At 37.6% G+C, this 16,775-nt stretch overlaps 1 protein-coding gene and 1 pseudogene across 4 annotated transcripts in view; both read right to left on the bottom strand.

The window, feature by feature from the left end:
* Positions 1-16,775, bottom strand: part of MCTP1 (multiple C2 and transmembrane domain containing 1) — a 528,212-nt gene that overhangs the window by 470,627 nt on the left and 40,810 nt on the right. The window lies entirely within an intron of this gene.
* Positions 14,644-16,446, bottom strand: LOC141497730 (large ribosomal subunit protein eL36-like; annotated as a pseudogene).

Raw genomic sequence — 16,775 nt, 5'->3', positions numbered from 1 at the left:
CTAACCTGCACAGCTGAGAAGCTGAACCATCCCACCTGATTAGGGAATTGTGCCAGTTTGTTTTCCCACTTCCCAACTGAGAAATTCTCTCAACTTTATCCTGATTCATATCCTGTTAATTGTTTTCTTATAATGCATAAAAAACTGTCTCTTCTCTGTAATGAAATTATTTGCCAAGGTGAGGAGGTTCAGAAACTCAAATCTTTTTTTCCCCAATTCTTTTAAATTTCACTCATTACATTTTTTTTTTATTTTTGCAAGGCAATGTGGTTAAGTGATTGCCCAAAGTCATACAGCTAGGTAATTATTATGTGTCTAAGGTCACATTTGAACTCAGGTCCTCCTGACTTCAGGGTCCATGCTCTATCCACTGCACCACCTAGCTACTCCCCATTACATTTTTTAAAAAAAAATCAGCAAGAGCATTTAAGTTAAGAAAGTTTGCTGAATGAGTCCACAATTTGAAATGGGTCCTCTGTTCCTAATGGTAATCATTCTGCCATTCCCCAATGAATCTCTCTCTCATTAATAAGGTAGTAATCCCCAACCTATCTTCTCTCCTCCTGCTTCTGAGAGCTTAGAACAAAATCCAGAACTATAATAATTTAGAAAGAAGTTTATTAAATTATTCATCATAGGAGAGTATCAAAAAATGGTGGTCCATTCTCCCTGAGTATATATAAACTAGTGATTGGCCAACAGGGAGGCAGTTTGCTTGTAATGTATAATGGTACAAAATGCCTTAAGTTTCTGGCATTAGTATTCCGATTTGACTGAGTTTCTGGTTAGTGCAACCTAGGTCATCAGATCTGTTTTCTCAGTTTCACATGCCAAGATTCAACCAATGTCCTAAATTTTCCCTATACTTCCCACAACATCAGTCCCTCAACCAATCCACAAAGGGCCTCAACTCCTACTTCACCAAAATTTGGAGGATTTTTTCTAAGAGATGCATCTTCTCTGCTTCCCCTCATCTCACATCCTCTGATGTCACCCTCCACTTCTCCACGCACACACTATCTCAACATTTACTCAAGTTCTTTGGGGTTGCTAGTGTCAGAACAAAGAGGAAGGTCCAGGGTTCCAGACCATGCCATGCCAAGTAGGGTGTATGAGGGAAAGATAACAGTAGGGAATATGAAATCTGGTTGGGATCAACCTGGAGTCATGGGAAAGGAAGAAAAGAGATGGTATTCAAAGAGATACTATAGTTGAGTGATTTAGGGAGGGGGTGGAAGAGAATGGCTGCTGAAGTGAATTAGGTCATTTGATTCCACCAGCTGATGTGCTGTTGTATGACTTATTGAAGGAATAGTGGAGTGATTATGAGTAATATGAGCCCCTGCTACCACCTCCCTACAGGGGAGTAGACAGTACCATGAAAGAGGGGGGACCTATCGAGAAGGCTAGTAATGGGAATAGATCTCAGAAATAGAGAGTTCATTTCCATATGGAGAGAGTTCCTGTCACCCTGTTTGATGCACCTCTTCACAGGCTCCACCACCTCTGTATGAGAATACAAGCTCCTCAACTCTCTTTATTCCCACTTCCTTCTAATCCTGCTCTAGTCCATTATCTCAAATGAAAATATTCTCACCAAGCTTGTGGTACATATTATGTATGTTTTTTGTGAGGATTCCATATAATACTTGGAGGTTCCAGAGCAATAGCAAGGACCCGCATTTTTTGTATACTGCCTTCCCAGAGACCATGGGAATCAAGGAATCAAATCACAACTAACTGAGAAGGGAAGGATTCCAAAATATAATTTGTGGCTAAGGGTGCACAATGTCCAGGCTGGGTAGGGGAAATTCTGAGAAGTATAAAGTAAAATTATATATATGAACATCTGGTAGGCACAGCCAGAAGAAATGTATGTAAAGTAAATATAAACATATCATTAGAAAGACCCAAAACAATTACTGGAAGAAAGTAAGGCAGAAACTAGGCACAGAGCACATTGCACACCCTATACCAAAATAAGGTCAAAATGGGTATAGAATTTAGAAATAAAAGATGATATCATAAGTCAATTAGGAATAGTTTACCTATCACATCTAAGGAAAAGGGAGCAGTCTATGATCAAAGAGATAGAGAACATTATAAAATACAAAACAGATAATTTTGATTACATTGATTGAAAAGTTTTTGCATAAATAAAACCAATGCAACCAAGATTAAAAAGAAGACAATGAATTGGGAAACAATTTTAATACCCAGTGATTTTCCTCTCAGCAGTCCATTGAACTAGAACAACTGCAATAGACTGGCTATGGACTATATTATCCACATTCAGAGAAAGAAAAACAAAACAAAACTCACAAAAAACCCCCCAACCCTTCAGAATCTGATGAACACTTATAAAAATTATCTCTTTCCTTTAATCCTAATTCCTCATATTGAAATTTACTAATCTGTGAGCATGTATTAGAATATACATGTATAATGTATGCTAACCTGACTGTTGGACACTGAGGGGAGGCAGGAAGGGAGGGTGGAAAGAAAATCGGTAACTTAAAAATATATATATGTGCATATTGATGAAAATAAATAAATTTGAAAAACACCTAATGATTCTGACAAAGGATTCATTACAAAAAAATGTAAAGAACTGAGTCAAATTTATATGAATTCAAGTTATTTTCCAATTGATAAATGGTTAAAAAATATGAAAAGGCAATTCTCAGATGAAGAAATTAGAGTTATCTAAATAATAAGAAAAAATGCTCTAAATCATTATTGATTAGAGAAATGCAAATTAAAACAACTCTGAGGTACCTCTTCACACCTACCAGATTGTCTAAGATGACAAAAATTAAAATATCAATGTTGGAGGGGAAAGGGAAAACTAGGACACTAATGCATTGTTGGTATAGTTTCAAACTGATCCAACATTTCTGGAGAGCAATTTGGAATTACACCAAAGGATAATAAAACTAAGCATACCCTTTAATCCAGCAATACCACTACTAGGTCTATATCCAAAGAGATCACAAAACAATGTAAAAGAAAAAAACCTCACATGTACAAAAATATTTATAGCAACTTTTTTGATAGTGGCAAAGAATTGGAAATTGAGGGGATGTCCATCAATTGGGGAATGGCTGAAGAAATTATGGTATATATGAATGTGATGGGACACTACTATTCTATAAGAAATCACTAGGAACAAGACTCCAGAATAGTCTGGAAAGACTCATAGAAGTGATGCTGTGTGAAGTGAACAGAACTCTTATACAAACTAACAGCAACACTGGTTGAGGGGATCAATTATGACGGATTTACTTATTTCAGCATTACAATAATCAAAGACAATTCTAAAAGACTTGTGTAGGAAAATACCATCCATTTTCAGAGGAGGAACTATAGAGTTTAAATGCATATAAAACCACATTATCTTGTCTTATACATTATATTTTTTCCCATTTTGATTTAATTCTTCTTTCATAGTATGATTAATATGGATCTATGTTTGGCATGGTTATACATGAAAAGTCTACATTAGATTGCTTTCTGTCAGAGGGAGGGGAAGTAAGGGAGAGAGGGAGAAAAATATGAAACTCAAAAACTTGTAAAAATATGGTTGTTCAAAACTATCATTACATGTAGTTGAAAAAAATAATAAAATATAAAAAAGGAAGACAAAAACAAGATAAAATAAAGAGAGGAGAAATATAATGATTAATCTTGTCATTAGTCCCAATAAATCTCAATCTCGTGAAGAGATGAGAAAATAATCATTTTCCCTAGTCTTTGGAGAGGAATGGGGTGAGTGACATGAAATGTATCTGGATTGTATGTTAATTTTGCAAAACTAACTTTTATTTTGTAATTTTTTTTGGCAAGGCAATGGGGTTAAATGACTTGACCATGGTCACACAGCTAGGTAATTATTAAATCTCTGAGGTTGGATTTGAACTCAGGTCCTCCTGACTCCAGGGCTGGTGCTCTATCGACTGTACCAGCTAGCTGCTCCTCTCTGTGATTGTTAAAAAAAATTCTTTGTAGATTAGGATGACTTGTTGAACATAGGAAAGTATGGAATATACTCAGAACTGAAGGAAATGAAAAATTAAATGTTACTATTTAAAAAGAATATTGAAGCAAAAATTGCTTGAAAGTGTCTCAGGGAATATCTCAATTCCTTTTAATTTCACATACTCCTGATCTTGCTACTAGGAAATATGATTCTTTTAATTATTGTTCTAAAGTCTATTTGTGGACTCACCTATTTAACATATAGGAAAGTTTTCCAGCTAGGGATAAAGGTAGTATTTTTCATCTCTGTAATTTTAAATAAGGGAAAGTGACCAAGTAAGCAATGAGAACTCCTGTTTAACAACTAGGCTACAAATGGCTAAACCTTTTACCTTTGAGCAGCCTTTAAGTGTGAACTAGGCTCAGAGTCAAGGGAAGATCAGGGGAGTTAACACCTTGAAGGAGGGAGAGGCCTCAGTGTGCTGGGGTATAAATGGGGCCTGGCCAGACAGGACTCAGACATTCTTGCAGCTGCAAGGCCAGCTACCCACAGAGCAGTGAGAATGAAGGAAGGATTCCAGAAGAAGAAAGTTAGAAACATGGCCCAAAGGCTGGTTGAAGAGCTTCAACAAGAGCTCATTTGCTCCATCTGCAGAGAGTACTTCACAAGCCCAGTGTCCATCGAGTGTGGTCACAGCTTTTGCTGTTGGTGGCTCCTCAGGAGCTGGCAGGAAGCCTCCAGACCTTTCTCCTGCCCAGAGTGACAGACAGTCTCCCAGGCCAGAGATTTCTCCCTCAATGGGCATTGCCAAACACCTGAGAACCCTGCAATCTGCAGGCTAGCAGGGTTGTAAGACACACAAGAAAGTGCAAAAACTCTTTGAGGATGACCTTGCACCAATCTGTGGATCCTGTGCTGAATCCCATGAGCAGAAGGCTCATACACTCCATTCCATACTGGAGCTGCTGAGGAAGGCAGGGAGAAGCTCCAAGAAAGCCTGAGAGATTTGTGGAGGAAAAGTGAGCATGTGGTGCAAGAGATGGCCAATGAGAGGCTAAGACTGGCACTGTTGGAGGATGAGGTTGAAGACTCAAATGACAACAATTTCTGCTGAATTCCAGAAAGTACAGCAATTCCTGGAGGAGGAGGAGAAAAATAAGTACCTATCCCTTCTAGGGAGGCAGGGAAAGGCCAATTGGAAAGGCCTGAAGAAGAGAATCCAGGGACTCTCCCTTCAAAGCCAAGAACCGAGGAAGAGGCTCATAGAATCAATGGAGCTCTGCCAAAAAGTACATGTGGACTTGCCCCAGCAGAGGAAAGGAGTCCTAAGCAAGAATGAATTTGTGCTCCAGAAGGAAATCAATGCATTTCCCATCAACACAATTGTTTGTCCCATCCCTGCAATGACAGAATTGCTCTTGAAATTTAAAGAGCATGTCACTTTGGATGGTGACAGGACCAGTCTGGGTCTCATCATCTCTGAAGATCTCAAGACTATGAGGTATGGAGGCGCACAGGGGACATGCCCCACGGTAGTGGGTAGATGAGTGATTTTGCCAACACTCTTGCTGCTCAATGCTTCACTTCAAGCAGACACTACTGGGAGGTGGAGGTACCAGCCCACATTGGATGGTGTGTGGGCATCTCTGAAGGAGCCCCTCTGCCCAGAAGTTTTCTTTGCACCTATGGCTATACACAGCCACAGTGGCTGCCATCTTTATGCTCTAGGCAAACATCCCCTTTGCTCTGACCCTCAGGTGAAATGCTGCCAGAAATAAGTTTAACATGATTGTAGAACATAACCTGTATCAAATTACTCTCGTGGGGAGGGGAAAGGGAAGAGCAGGAAGGAGAAAAATATGAAACTCAATATCTTAAGAAAAGAATGCTGAAAATTATCTTTTACATGTAATTAGAAATAAAAGGTACTTCATAATGCTGTTTGTAAAATAAACAAAACTAGAATACTTGACTCATCATGAGAGTCTTATACTCTCTATCTATTAATTTTCCCAGAGATATTCTTCTCTTTAGTTATCTAAAACCTTTGACAGAAATGTCATGTTTTCCACTTGACCTATACAGATAGATAATCAAGACAATAACACTGCTAATTAATGTTGCTCTGAACAAATTATTGTGACATTATAAGTCAAATACTTGATGAATTAAAATCAAGTACATATTAAAATTTAATTTTCCTAAGAATCAAGCTCTAGAATATCAAAGCCACCTAGCCGCCCCTAGAAGCCAGTTTTAAGAATCATGAAATCAAGGGCAGTTAGGTGACACAGTGGATAGAGCACTGGCCCCAGAGTCAGGAGGACCTGAGTTCAAATTTGACCTCAGACACCTAATAATTGCCTAGCTGTGTGACCTTGAGCAAGTCACTTAACCCCATTGCCTTAAATAATTATTTTTAATTTATAAAAGAATCATGAAATCATTTAACAGGTAACATGAAATCATTTGATAGGTAACAAAAACTATGACCAAGAAATTAGTTTTTTTCCCCACAATTTCTGCGTATCCTAAAACAGAGGTCAATTCTTGTTCTTTCCGAGATTAACTTCTAATTGAGAGTTAAAATGGAAAAGAAAATACTTAAATATATAAAATTGAACAGTATGTCAAAGTCTTATTTTAGTCAACAGTTCCCAGTTTTCTAGACTTGCCTTGTCTTTACTAAAGCTTTGTTGAGAGCAATTAATACAGTGAAAATCTGACTTGATTGATTTCCATGTAGCAGAATTTTTTCCTGCTCACCCTTAGAGAAGAACAATGGAAAAAATTAAATGCCCCAAAAGGAAAAGGATGAGCACCACAGGTTCACCAGTGAACTTGAAAACTAACCACTCACTTTCTGAAAAACAATATAGTAGATATGGCTATAAGTTATATTTTGGGGGGCAAAGCAAAGATGGTAAAGTCAGAAAGTTGACTGAGTGCTCTCCAGTTTCCCTAGAAACAACATTATTTCAAGCGTCTAAACCAGGGGCAGGAAAAGTCAGAAATCATGTGGCTTCGTGCTGCCATGCCAACCACGGGCAGGACTCACATTTAAGGTGAATCAATTAAGCTAATTTTTAAGCTGATGATTTTTTTTTAATGACCCAAGAATGATGTTATAAATATCCAAATGGACCCTAGGCAGAACCCTGTCCCCCAAAAATATGGTTCCCCACTCCTATTCTAAAAGGATTCTGAATGACAGAACCTACAAGAAGACAATAGAGTAATTTTCCAGGTTAAGGTATACTGGAAGAACTTCAGGAAAGGTCTGCTTCACTTAGGTATAGAGGGAATGCAGCCCAATGTAGGCAGAGTATGGGAAAACCAACAGGATGCTTTTAGTCAAAGGATATATCAGCAACGGAGGGCTCAGCTCAGTAGGCCAGTGGCATAGCAAGCCAGCTGTGAGGCTTCCAGGCCTAGAACAGAAAGCAAATTGTGAGCCCTGGAAGCCCAGTGCAGAGGGCACAACTAGGCAGGGTAATTCATGAAGTAAGCAAGCTGCTAGCAGCAGAGGTCCTAGTGCAGAAAGCCAGTAATCATATTTGTGTAGGCATGGAACTGTGCCCCCTGTGCCACAGGGGCAGAACTGAATTTTAAAAAATGAGCAAAAAATTAAAAACAAAAATCCTGACCATAGAAAGTTTTTATGGAGGCAGGGAAAACCAAAACACTAACTCAGAAGAGATTAGCAAAATATTTACATTGAAGCCTCAAAGGGGATTATGAACTCATCTTAAAACCCAACAAGTTCTCTTGGAAGAGCTTAAAAGGAATTTTGTAAATCATGGAAGTGAAGGAGAAGAAAAATTGAAAAAAGAAATGAGAAGTAACTTAGAAAAGAAAGCACAAAAATTGACCAAAGAAAACAACTTTAAAAATGAATTGGTTGGGGCGGAGCCAATATGGCGACAAGAAGGGATCCAGTCTTAGGCACTCTCTTATAAAACTTGAAACTAAGCACTCTAACTAAACTTTCAAGAGACAGAACCCACAAAGGGACCCAGTGAGGCAGCTCTCCTACTCAAGGTAACGTGGAAAAGAGCAGAAAGGCTCTGCTCCCCGGGGTCGGAGAGGCGGCCTGCCAGAGGGGTGGCCTGCCAGAGCGAAAGAACTTCAGCCTCCCGGAGGCAGCCCCAGGGAGCTAGGAGCCTCAGCTCACAGCAGCAGGGGAGTCTCCTGAGCTGCACCCCAGGGAGCACTGGGCACAAAGTGGGAGAACAGCGGGGTCCTCTGCCAGAGTGAGCACGTGGAGCCCAGTCCTCAGGGCACACAGCTAGCAGCTTGGTCTTTCTGCAGCCCAGATCCAGAAACAGAAGAAGGTGGAGCCGGTAAGCAGGAGCCTCCAGGTCATGAGCCCATTGAGCTGAGGGAGGGGAGTGAAAAGAGACTGCAAAGCTCTGTCCTCTGCCCCTGGAACAGGACTCTGGGGCTCTGAACACATTCAGATCCTGATAGCAGTCTAGGCCACCCCACAGAACAGCAGCCCCCCCCCCCCACCTCAGCCCCATGGCAGAAGGGGGTGCTTATTGTCATTCACAGACCAGGAGGGAGGACAGAGCCTCACATACTGAGACCCTTGTGGGAGTGACCCAAAAGCTCAGGAAGCACCCCAAAACCAGGCCCAGGCTGGGAAAATGAGCAAGCAGAGAAACAAGAGGAAGACCCTTGAGAAATATTTTGCATATGAGCCCAAGAAGGATCAAAATACCCAGTCTGAAGATGAGGAAGCACAAGCTCCTATATCTAAAGACTCCAAGAAAAAAAACAGAAATTGGGCTGAGGCTATGAGAGAGCTCAAAAAAGACTTTGAAAATCAAATGAGGGAGTTGGAAGAAAAACTGGGAAAAGAAAGGAGAGAGATGCAGGAAAAACATGAAAATGAAGTCAGCAGCTTAGTCAGGGAGATCCAAAAAAATGCTGAAGAAAATAGCATGCTAAAAACCAATTTAGGTCAAATGGATAAAACAGTTCAAAAAGTTGTTGAGGAGAAGAATGACTTAAAAAGCAAAATTGGCCAGATGGAAAAAGAGATAAAAAAACTCTCTGAGGAAAACAAATCCTTCAGACAAAGAATAGAATTCAGGGAGATTGATGAATTTACCAGAAATCAGGAATCAATACTTCAAAACCAAAAAATGAAAAATTAGAAGAAAATGTGAAATATTTCATTGAAAAAAACAACTGATATGGAAAACAGACTTAGAAAAGATAATTTAAAAATTATTGGAATACCTGAAAGTCATGATCAGGAAAAAGAGCCTTGACATCATTTTCAAAGAATTACTACAGAGAAAATTGCCCTGATATTCTAGAAGCAGAAGGTAAAATAGAAATGGAGAGAATCCACCAATCCCCCCCCAGAAAGAGATCCCAAAAAACCAACCCCTAGGAATATTATAGCCAAGTTCCAGAACTCCCAAGTCAAGGAGAAAATATTGCAAGCAGCCAGAAGGACACAGTTCAAATATCGTGGAGCTGCAGTCAGGATCACACAGGACTTAGCAGCAACTACATTGGAATCTTGTAGGGCTTGGAATATAATATACCGGAAGGCAAAAGAGCTTAGAATGCAACCAAGAATGAACTACCCAGCAAGGCTGAATGTCCTCTTCCAGGGAAAAAGATGGACTTTCAGTGAACCAAGGGAATTTCAAATGTTCCTGTTGGAATGGCCAGAGCTGAACAGAAGGTTTGATCTTCAGATACAGGACTCAGGTGAAGCATGGAGATTGGAGGAGAAGAGGAAAATATGAAGGACTTAATGATGATGAACTGCATGTATTCCTGCATAGAAAAATGACACTGTTAATACTCATATGAACCTTCTCAGTTAATAGAGCAGGTAGAGGGAGCTTTTATAGTTGAAGCACAGGAGAAAGCTGAATTCGAAGATAAAATATGGTGTAAAAATGGAGTCAATAGAAAAAAAGGGAAATGTAATGGGAGAAAGAAAAAGGAGAGCGGGAATAGGCCAAGATATTTAATATAATAAGATTTTTCTTTATTACAATGAGCTATTGCAATGATACGGAAGGGGAGAGGCAAGGGGGAATGAGGGAACCTTTGATCTCATCAGAGGTGGCTAGGAGTGGAGAAATAAGAAAGGAGGGTGTTGCAATCAGCAATGGCAACCTTGGAAAAATATGGAAGTAACTTTTGTGATGGACTTACCATAAAGAATGCAATCCACCCATGACAGAATTGTTGGTGTTGGAACAAAGACTGAAGCACATTTTTTATTATTATTATTTGGGGGGAGGGTACAGGGCAAATGGGGCTGGGTGGCCTGCCTGGGGCCACATAGCAGGGTGATCTTTGGGTGTCTGGGGCCAGATTTGGACCCAGGTGCTCCTGGCTGAAGGTAAATGCTCTGTCTGCCACCCAACCACCCCTACTATTATTACTATTTTATTTTATTTTGGGTCTTTTTTTTTTCCCTTCTTTTTGGTTTTTGCAGGGCAGTGGGGATCAGGTGGCTTGCATGTCACATGGCTGGGTGATTGTTGGATCTACGGGGCTGGATGTGGGCTGGTACTTTGTCCATTGCGCCACCTGGCCATACCTACAATTATTACTATTATTTTTTTTTTATTTTAATTTTTTTCTCTTCCCTTTACTTTATCACCCAAGCAAGTCTATATTCATGGGGGGGGGATTTTGTCTACTCTTAAACAAGAATATTTTATTACTGTAAAAAAAACATTTGTTACAAAAGGAGAATTAAAAAAATAAAAACAAATAAAAACAAATGAATTGTTCAAATAGAAAAAGAAAAATCTTTAAAAATAGAATTTGTCAATTTGGACTTTTGGGTGGAGCCAAGATGGCAGCATGAAGCTAGCATGCTTTTGGAGCTTTTCCCCTATATAATGTTAAGTGAAACTTCTGCACAGACAATAAAGTACAGATTGTACCCCCAAAAAAGACAAGATCAAAAGAAATTTTCAACATAGATATTGGGGGGAAAGGGGAAGTAAAGTCCACCTGGGGGAGATATGGGAAAGTCAATGGGAGGCTTTGAGCCACAGTGCAGTCCAGGTCCTGACAGCTTGACAACAGCATGGTTCCTGGCTGCCAGCCAGCACTGGAGGGTCCCAACCCTAAACAAATTTTGAATCCTGTGAACACTGGGACAAAAGACAGGACTAGGTTGGGAACAAACTACTTTATAGGCAGAACCTGGACACAAAGGAGGAAACAAAGGCAACACCTGAACTACACAGGCAATATCTTGATCAGAGATTAAGCCAGGGATCAGACCCTAGTCCCAGAACAAAAAAAGTGAATCTATACTCCCTAAACCAGAGGAGCACAGTTCAAACAATCAAGATGAGCAAAAAAAGCTAAAAGAGCACTCAACATAAAGTTACTATGCACATAAATATAACAATGCCACCTTAGAAGAAGAAAACAATGAAAAATTACCTATAGAGGACATCCTAAAAGAATCTATGAATTCAACTCAAATCTGAAAGCTCAGAATTCAAAAATCCAAAGAAAAAAAGAAAAATTGCAAAAAGAAATGAGAGTCATGCAGGAAAATTATGAAAAATTGACCAAAGAAATCACCTTCTTTAAAAGTAAAAATAACCTAATGGAAAAAGAATGTAACACTTCAAAAAACAAAAATTGATTAACTGGAAAAGGAATGTTGCTCATCTAAAACTTATATCAATCAGCTGGAAAGAGAATGCAACTCAGCAAAGAGTAAAATTAAAAGGAAATACAAAAGCTAACTGAAGAAAATAAAAACCTAAAAATTAGAATTGGACAGATAGAAACCAACGAATTTATGAGACTTCAAGATTCCATAAAACAAGGTAAAAAAGCTGAAACAAATTGAATAAAAGGTAAAGTACTTTTTAGGAAAAAGAAATGCCTTGGAAAATTGATCCAGAAGAGATAATTTACAAATTATTGGACCACTAGAAAGCCTAGATCAAAAAAGAACCTGGTAAATATCTTTCAGGAAACTATCAGAGAAAACTGTCAAAATATGCTAGAGCAAGAAGACAAACTAGCTGTTGAAAGAATACACAGATCTCCTCCAGAAGAAATCCCAGGATAAAAACTCCAAGGGCTATCATAGTCAAATTCCAGAATTCTCAAATAAAGGAGAATATACTGCAAGCAACAAAAAAAGAAGCAATTTAAATACAAAAGAAACACAATCAGATTTACACAGGACTTATCAGTTTTAACATTGAAAGAAAAAGGACTTTGGATTACAACCAAGAATTTACTATCATGCAAAATTCAGAATGCTCTGTCAGAATTAAAAATGGATGTTCTGCCAGAGGATTATTTTTAGTACAAGACTCAAGAGATGCATTAAAAGGTAAACGAAAAGGGGAAAACAAAACAAATATTAGTCATGAACACTAAATTGTATACAACTCTGTAAGGGAAGATAAAACACTTTGACTCTTGAGAATTGTATCTCCCTTAGAATAGTTATAGGATTGAATATAATAGAAGGGATTGGATTTAGAGGATTTGGGTATGTTGGTTCTTGTCTTTCCATTGAAGAGGACCAAGATGAGATGTTTGAGACAGAAAAGCCCAGATGAATAGCTGGGATGTTTATTCTAAATATATATTTCACAGTTTCCTTTGACTTACTTTAATTCTTTCCCATACATTACAATCAATTGGAAAGTTCTTAAGAGAGATCTTCAGAGTGTTCAAATACTTAGAGGCTCTATAGTTAATTAAATCAGAAATGACTTTAGGGACAGAGGGTGGATGTCTATTTAGAAGGGTTGGGCATAAAGAGATTAGGAAGTGATTTTATCTTAATCCATACTTAAATTAACAAGGGTTTAAGTATCATGGTTGGAGAACTAAAGGGGGGGAGTGTGGGAGAGAAAATACTTGGGGATACAAATGGTTCATGAAATGATTTGATTTTGCAGGATGCTTTGACTCCATGAGGCTCGTAGGGGTAAGGTATAAAGTGATTACAGTTTAATGAGGAAAAAAATTTAGAATTGGTCAAATTGAAAAAACAACACACTGAAGAAAACAATGCCTTTAAAAGAATAATACTACATGGACAAGGAAATGCAAAAAACTAACTGAAGAAAATAATTCCTTAAAAATCAGAATTGGGCAAATGGAAGGTAATGACTATGAGATATCAATAATCAGCCAAACAAATTCCAAAAAAATGAACAAAATAGAAGAAAATGTAGAATACCTTACTGGAAAAATAACTGTCCTGAAAAATAAATCCAGGAGGGTAAAATATTCCATGAAGGAATCAATCCACCATCTCCGTAAAGAGACTTCAAAATAAAAACTCCAAAGAATATTGTAGCCAAATTCCAGAATGATCAGGTCAAGGACAAAATACTGCTGGTAATCAGAAAGAAATAATTCAAATAATTCAAATACCAAGGAACCCTGGTCAGAATTACACAGACTTAATGGATCAGAAGATTTGGAATATGATATTCCAGAGGGCAAAAGGAGCTTTTTATTACAATCAAGAATCAATTTACCAAGCAAAATTCAACATATTCTTTCCAGAGGGCAAAAGGAGTTTTTATTACAATCAAGAATCAATTACCAAGCAAAATTTAACATATTCTTTCCAGGGGAATAGTTGGACATTCAATGCAAGAGGGGACTTCCAAATTCTCCTGATGATAAGACCAGTGCTGAACAGAACTTTTGATGTTCAAATTCCAGACTCAAGAGATACCTAAAAAGCTAAATGGGAAAGAAAAAAAAATGTTACTCTTCAATATGATTAAACTGTTTACATCCATACACAGGAAGATGATAGCTGTAATTCTTGAAAACTATATCTTTATTAGGAGAATACTTGAACAGAGGGTGTGAACATAAGTTGATTTTGATATGATGATATGGAAAAAAATTAAGACAGGAAAAGACTGTAGGGTGAGAAGAGGCACATAAAGAGGCACAAAGAACCTATTACAGTAAAGTGAAAGAGAAGTTGGGATAAGCTTTGTTTGAATCTTATTCTAATCAGATTTGACTCAATGAGGAAATAACATACATACTCAGTTGAGTTTAGAAATTTATCTTACTCTACAGTGAAGAAGGAAGGGAAAAGGGAAAGAAAAGGGAGGGGTGCTGATAGAAGGATAGATTGAGGGAGGTGGTGGTCAGAAGTAAAACACTGGTGAGGAGGTAAAGAGTGAAAGTTTAAAGAAAAGTATAAATGGGGGAAACTGAATGGAGGGAAATACAGAATTAGTAATTATAACTGTGAATGTGAATGGAATGAATGCTATCATAAAAATGTAAGGACATAGCAAAGTGGATTAAAAACCTGAGTCCTACATTATGTTCCTTAAAAGAAATACATTTTAAAGAGACTTACAGAGTAAAGAAATGGGGCAGAATCTATTATGCTTCAGCTGAAGTAAAAAAAAAAAAATTCTTATCTCAGACAAAGCAAAGGCAAAATTAGATCTAATTGAAAGAGATAAGGAAGGAAACTCCATCTTGCTAAAAGGTGCCATACCAAGAACAAGAAGTAATATCAATACTATTGCACCAAGTGATATATATATATATATATATGTATATATATATATATATATATATATATATATGTACGTACGTACACACACACACACAAATTCTTAGAGAAGTTATGTGAATTGTAGGAAGAAATACAGCAACATTATAATAGTGGGGAATCTAAACATTTCCCTTTCAGAACTAGATAAATTTGGGCACAAGATAAACAAGGAAGAAATTAGGGAGGTGAATAGAATTTTAAAAAAGTTAGATATGACAGACTTCTGGAAAAAATTGAATGGGGATTGAAAACAATACACACCTTTTTCCTCAATGGATACATGGTACCTCCACAAAAAATGAACATGTATTAGGGCATTAAAAAACCTCACAGTCAAATGCAGAAAAGCAGAAATATTAAATACATCCTTTTCAGATCATGATACAATAAAAATTATTATGTTGGAAGGAATGTGGTAAAACTGGGATACTAATGTACTCTTGGTGGAATTATGAACTGATTCAATTATTCTTTTTTTTAATTTGTCAAATATTTATTGGCTAAATGGGGAAGGCAGGCAGGGTCCAGTTTAATCCTTCTTGGCAGCAGCCTTCCTCATGGCAGCTAGGACATTGCTGAGCTCTTCTCTCTTCCTCTTGGCACGGATGTGAGTTCCCACCACTTTTTTTTTGATGAATTTAAGGGCTCTCTTATCCTTGGAGGCCTTTAACAATTCCATTGGCCTGCCTCTCATAAGGGGCAAACCCACACACCTTGTGGATCACGTCTCTCACAAATTTGGTGTTTGGTCAAACGCCCATGGCAGCAGCAGTGTCGTGGCTTCCCCACTTTTTGGTATCTTTGTGGCCCTTATTGAGGCCCACTGTCATGGGGTATCCAATAGCCATGGCTTCCGTGCTAGCCTAGCCCCAGTGAACAACCACAGAAGAAGGTGATTCAATTATTCTTGAGAGCAATTTGGAACTAGGATTATAAAAGTGTGCATTATGATGATAATAATGGTTTGCCTTTATTCTTGAATTAGACCATGAAATTAGGATGATGATGCCATAACAAGTACATGAATTGGATTTGAAAGAAGGGTGCTGTGACAAGTTACTTTTTCCTCCAGAGCCATCTGGGTACAATGGCCAGATCTAAATCAGGACAATTAGAGATGGCCTGAATGGGAGGTAATCAGAGTTAAGTTACTTGTCCAAGGTCTTTCAGCTAGTGTCAGATGTCCTGAGGCCAATTCAAAACTCTAATTCTCCTGATTTCAAAGCCAGTTCTCTATCCACTGTATCACCCAGCTTACCATTTGATCCAACAATACCACTACTAGATCTAGATCACAAAGAGATCACAAAAAATGGTAAAAAAGGATACATATGTACAAGAATATTTAATAGCAGCTCTTTTTGTGTGGCAAAGAATTAAAAATTGAGATGATCAAGTTATGGTGTATGAATGTGATGGAAAGATATTCTCATGAGCAGGTAGATTTCAGAAAAACCTTGGAAACACATAAACTGATGCTGAGTGAAATGAGCAGTAACAACAGCACTATGTGATGATCAACTATGGACTTAGCTCTTCTCAGCAATATAGATCAAAGGATATTCTGAAAGGCATAAAGGAAAATGCCATCCATAGCCAAGGAATCTGAATGCAGATCAAAGTAATTTGATAGATTATTTTCACTTTTTCTTATTTTTTTCCTCATGATTTTTCCATTTTGTTCTGATTCTTCCACAACATGAATAAATGGAAATGTTTAATATGATTGTGCATGCATAATCTAAATCAGACTGCTTGCTTCTCTTGGGAAGGGGAGTAAAAAAGAGGGAGAGAAAATTTTACAAAAATGAATGTAATGGATAAAAAAAATACTAAGATTAATAAAAAAGAAAACGTGATCTTTATTTTAAAGAAATTAAAGATTGTATCTTTATTTTAGGGAAATTCTTCCAATTTACTGAAGCTTATTGGTAAGTATAGTTCTACTAAGTATTTTTTTATCACAAAAAGATATTACAAGTAATAAAATAAAATGTCTCAAAGATAAATCAGTGATCAAACCAAAGCATTTCAACTAGACAAATTTTTACAACCTGGTATTTGAATTGAAAAAGCATAAATTAGGTAAAGTTTAAACTTTTTCCTCCATTCCTATAAACCTCTTGTTTAAAGCAGATTATATATACAAAAGAAGTATGGGGGGAAAATATTGGAAACATATCAAAGAGAACATCTGTGTCTTTTTCTCTAACACAAAAAATA

The sequence above is a fragment of the Macrotis lagotis genome, chromosome X, assembly GCF_037893015.1.
Source record: "Macrotis lagotis isolate mMagLag1 chromosome X, bilby.v1.9.chrom.fasta, whole genome shotgun sequence".
Lineage (NCBI taxonomy): Eukaryota > Metazoa > Chordata > Mammalia > Peramelemorphia > Peramelidae > Macrotis > Macrotis lagotis.
This window is presented reverse-complemented; position numbering and strand designations above follow the sequence as displayed.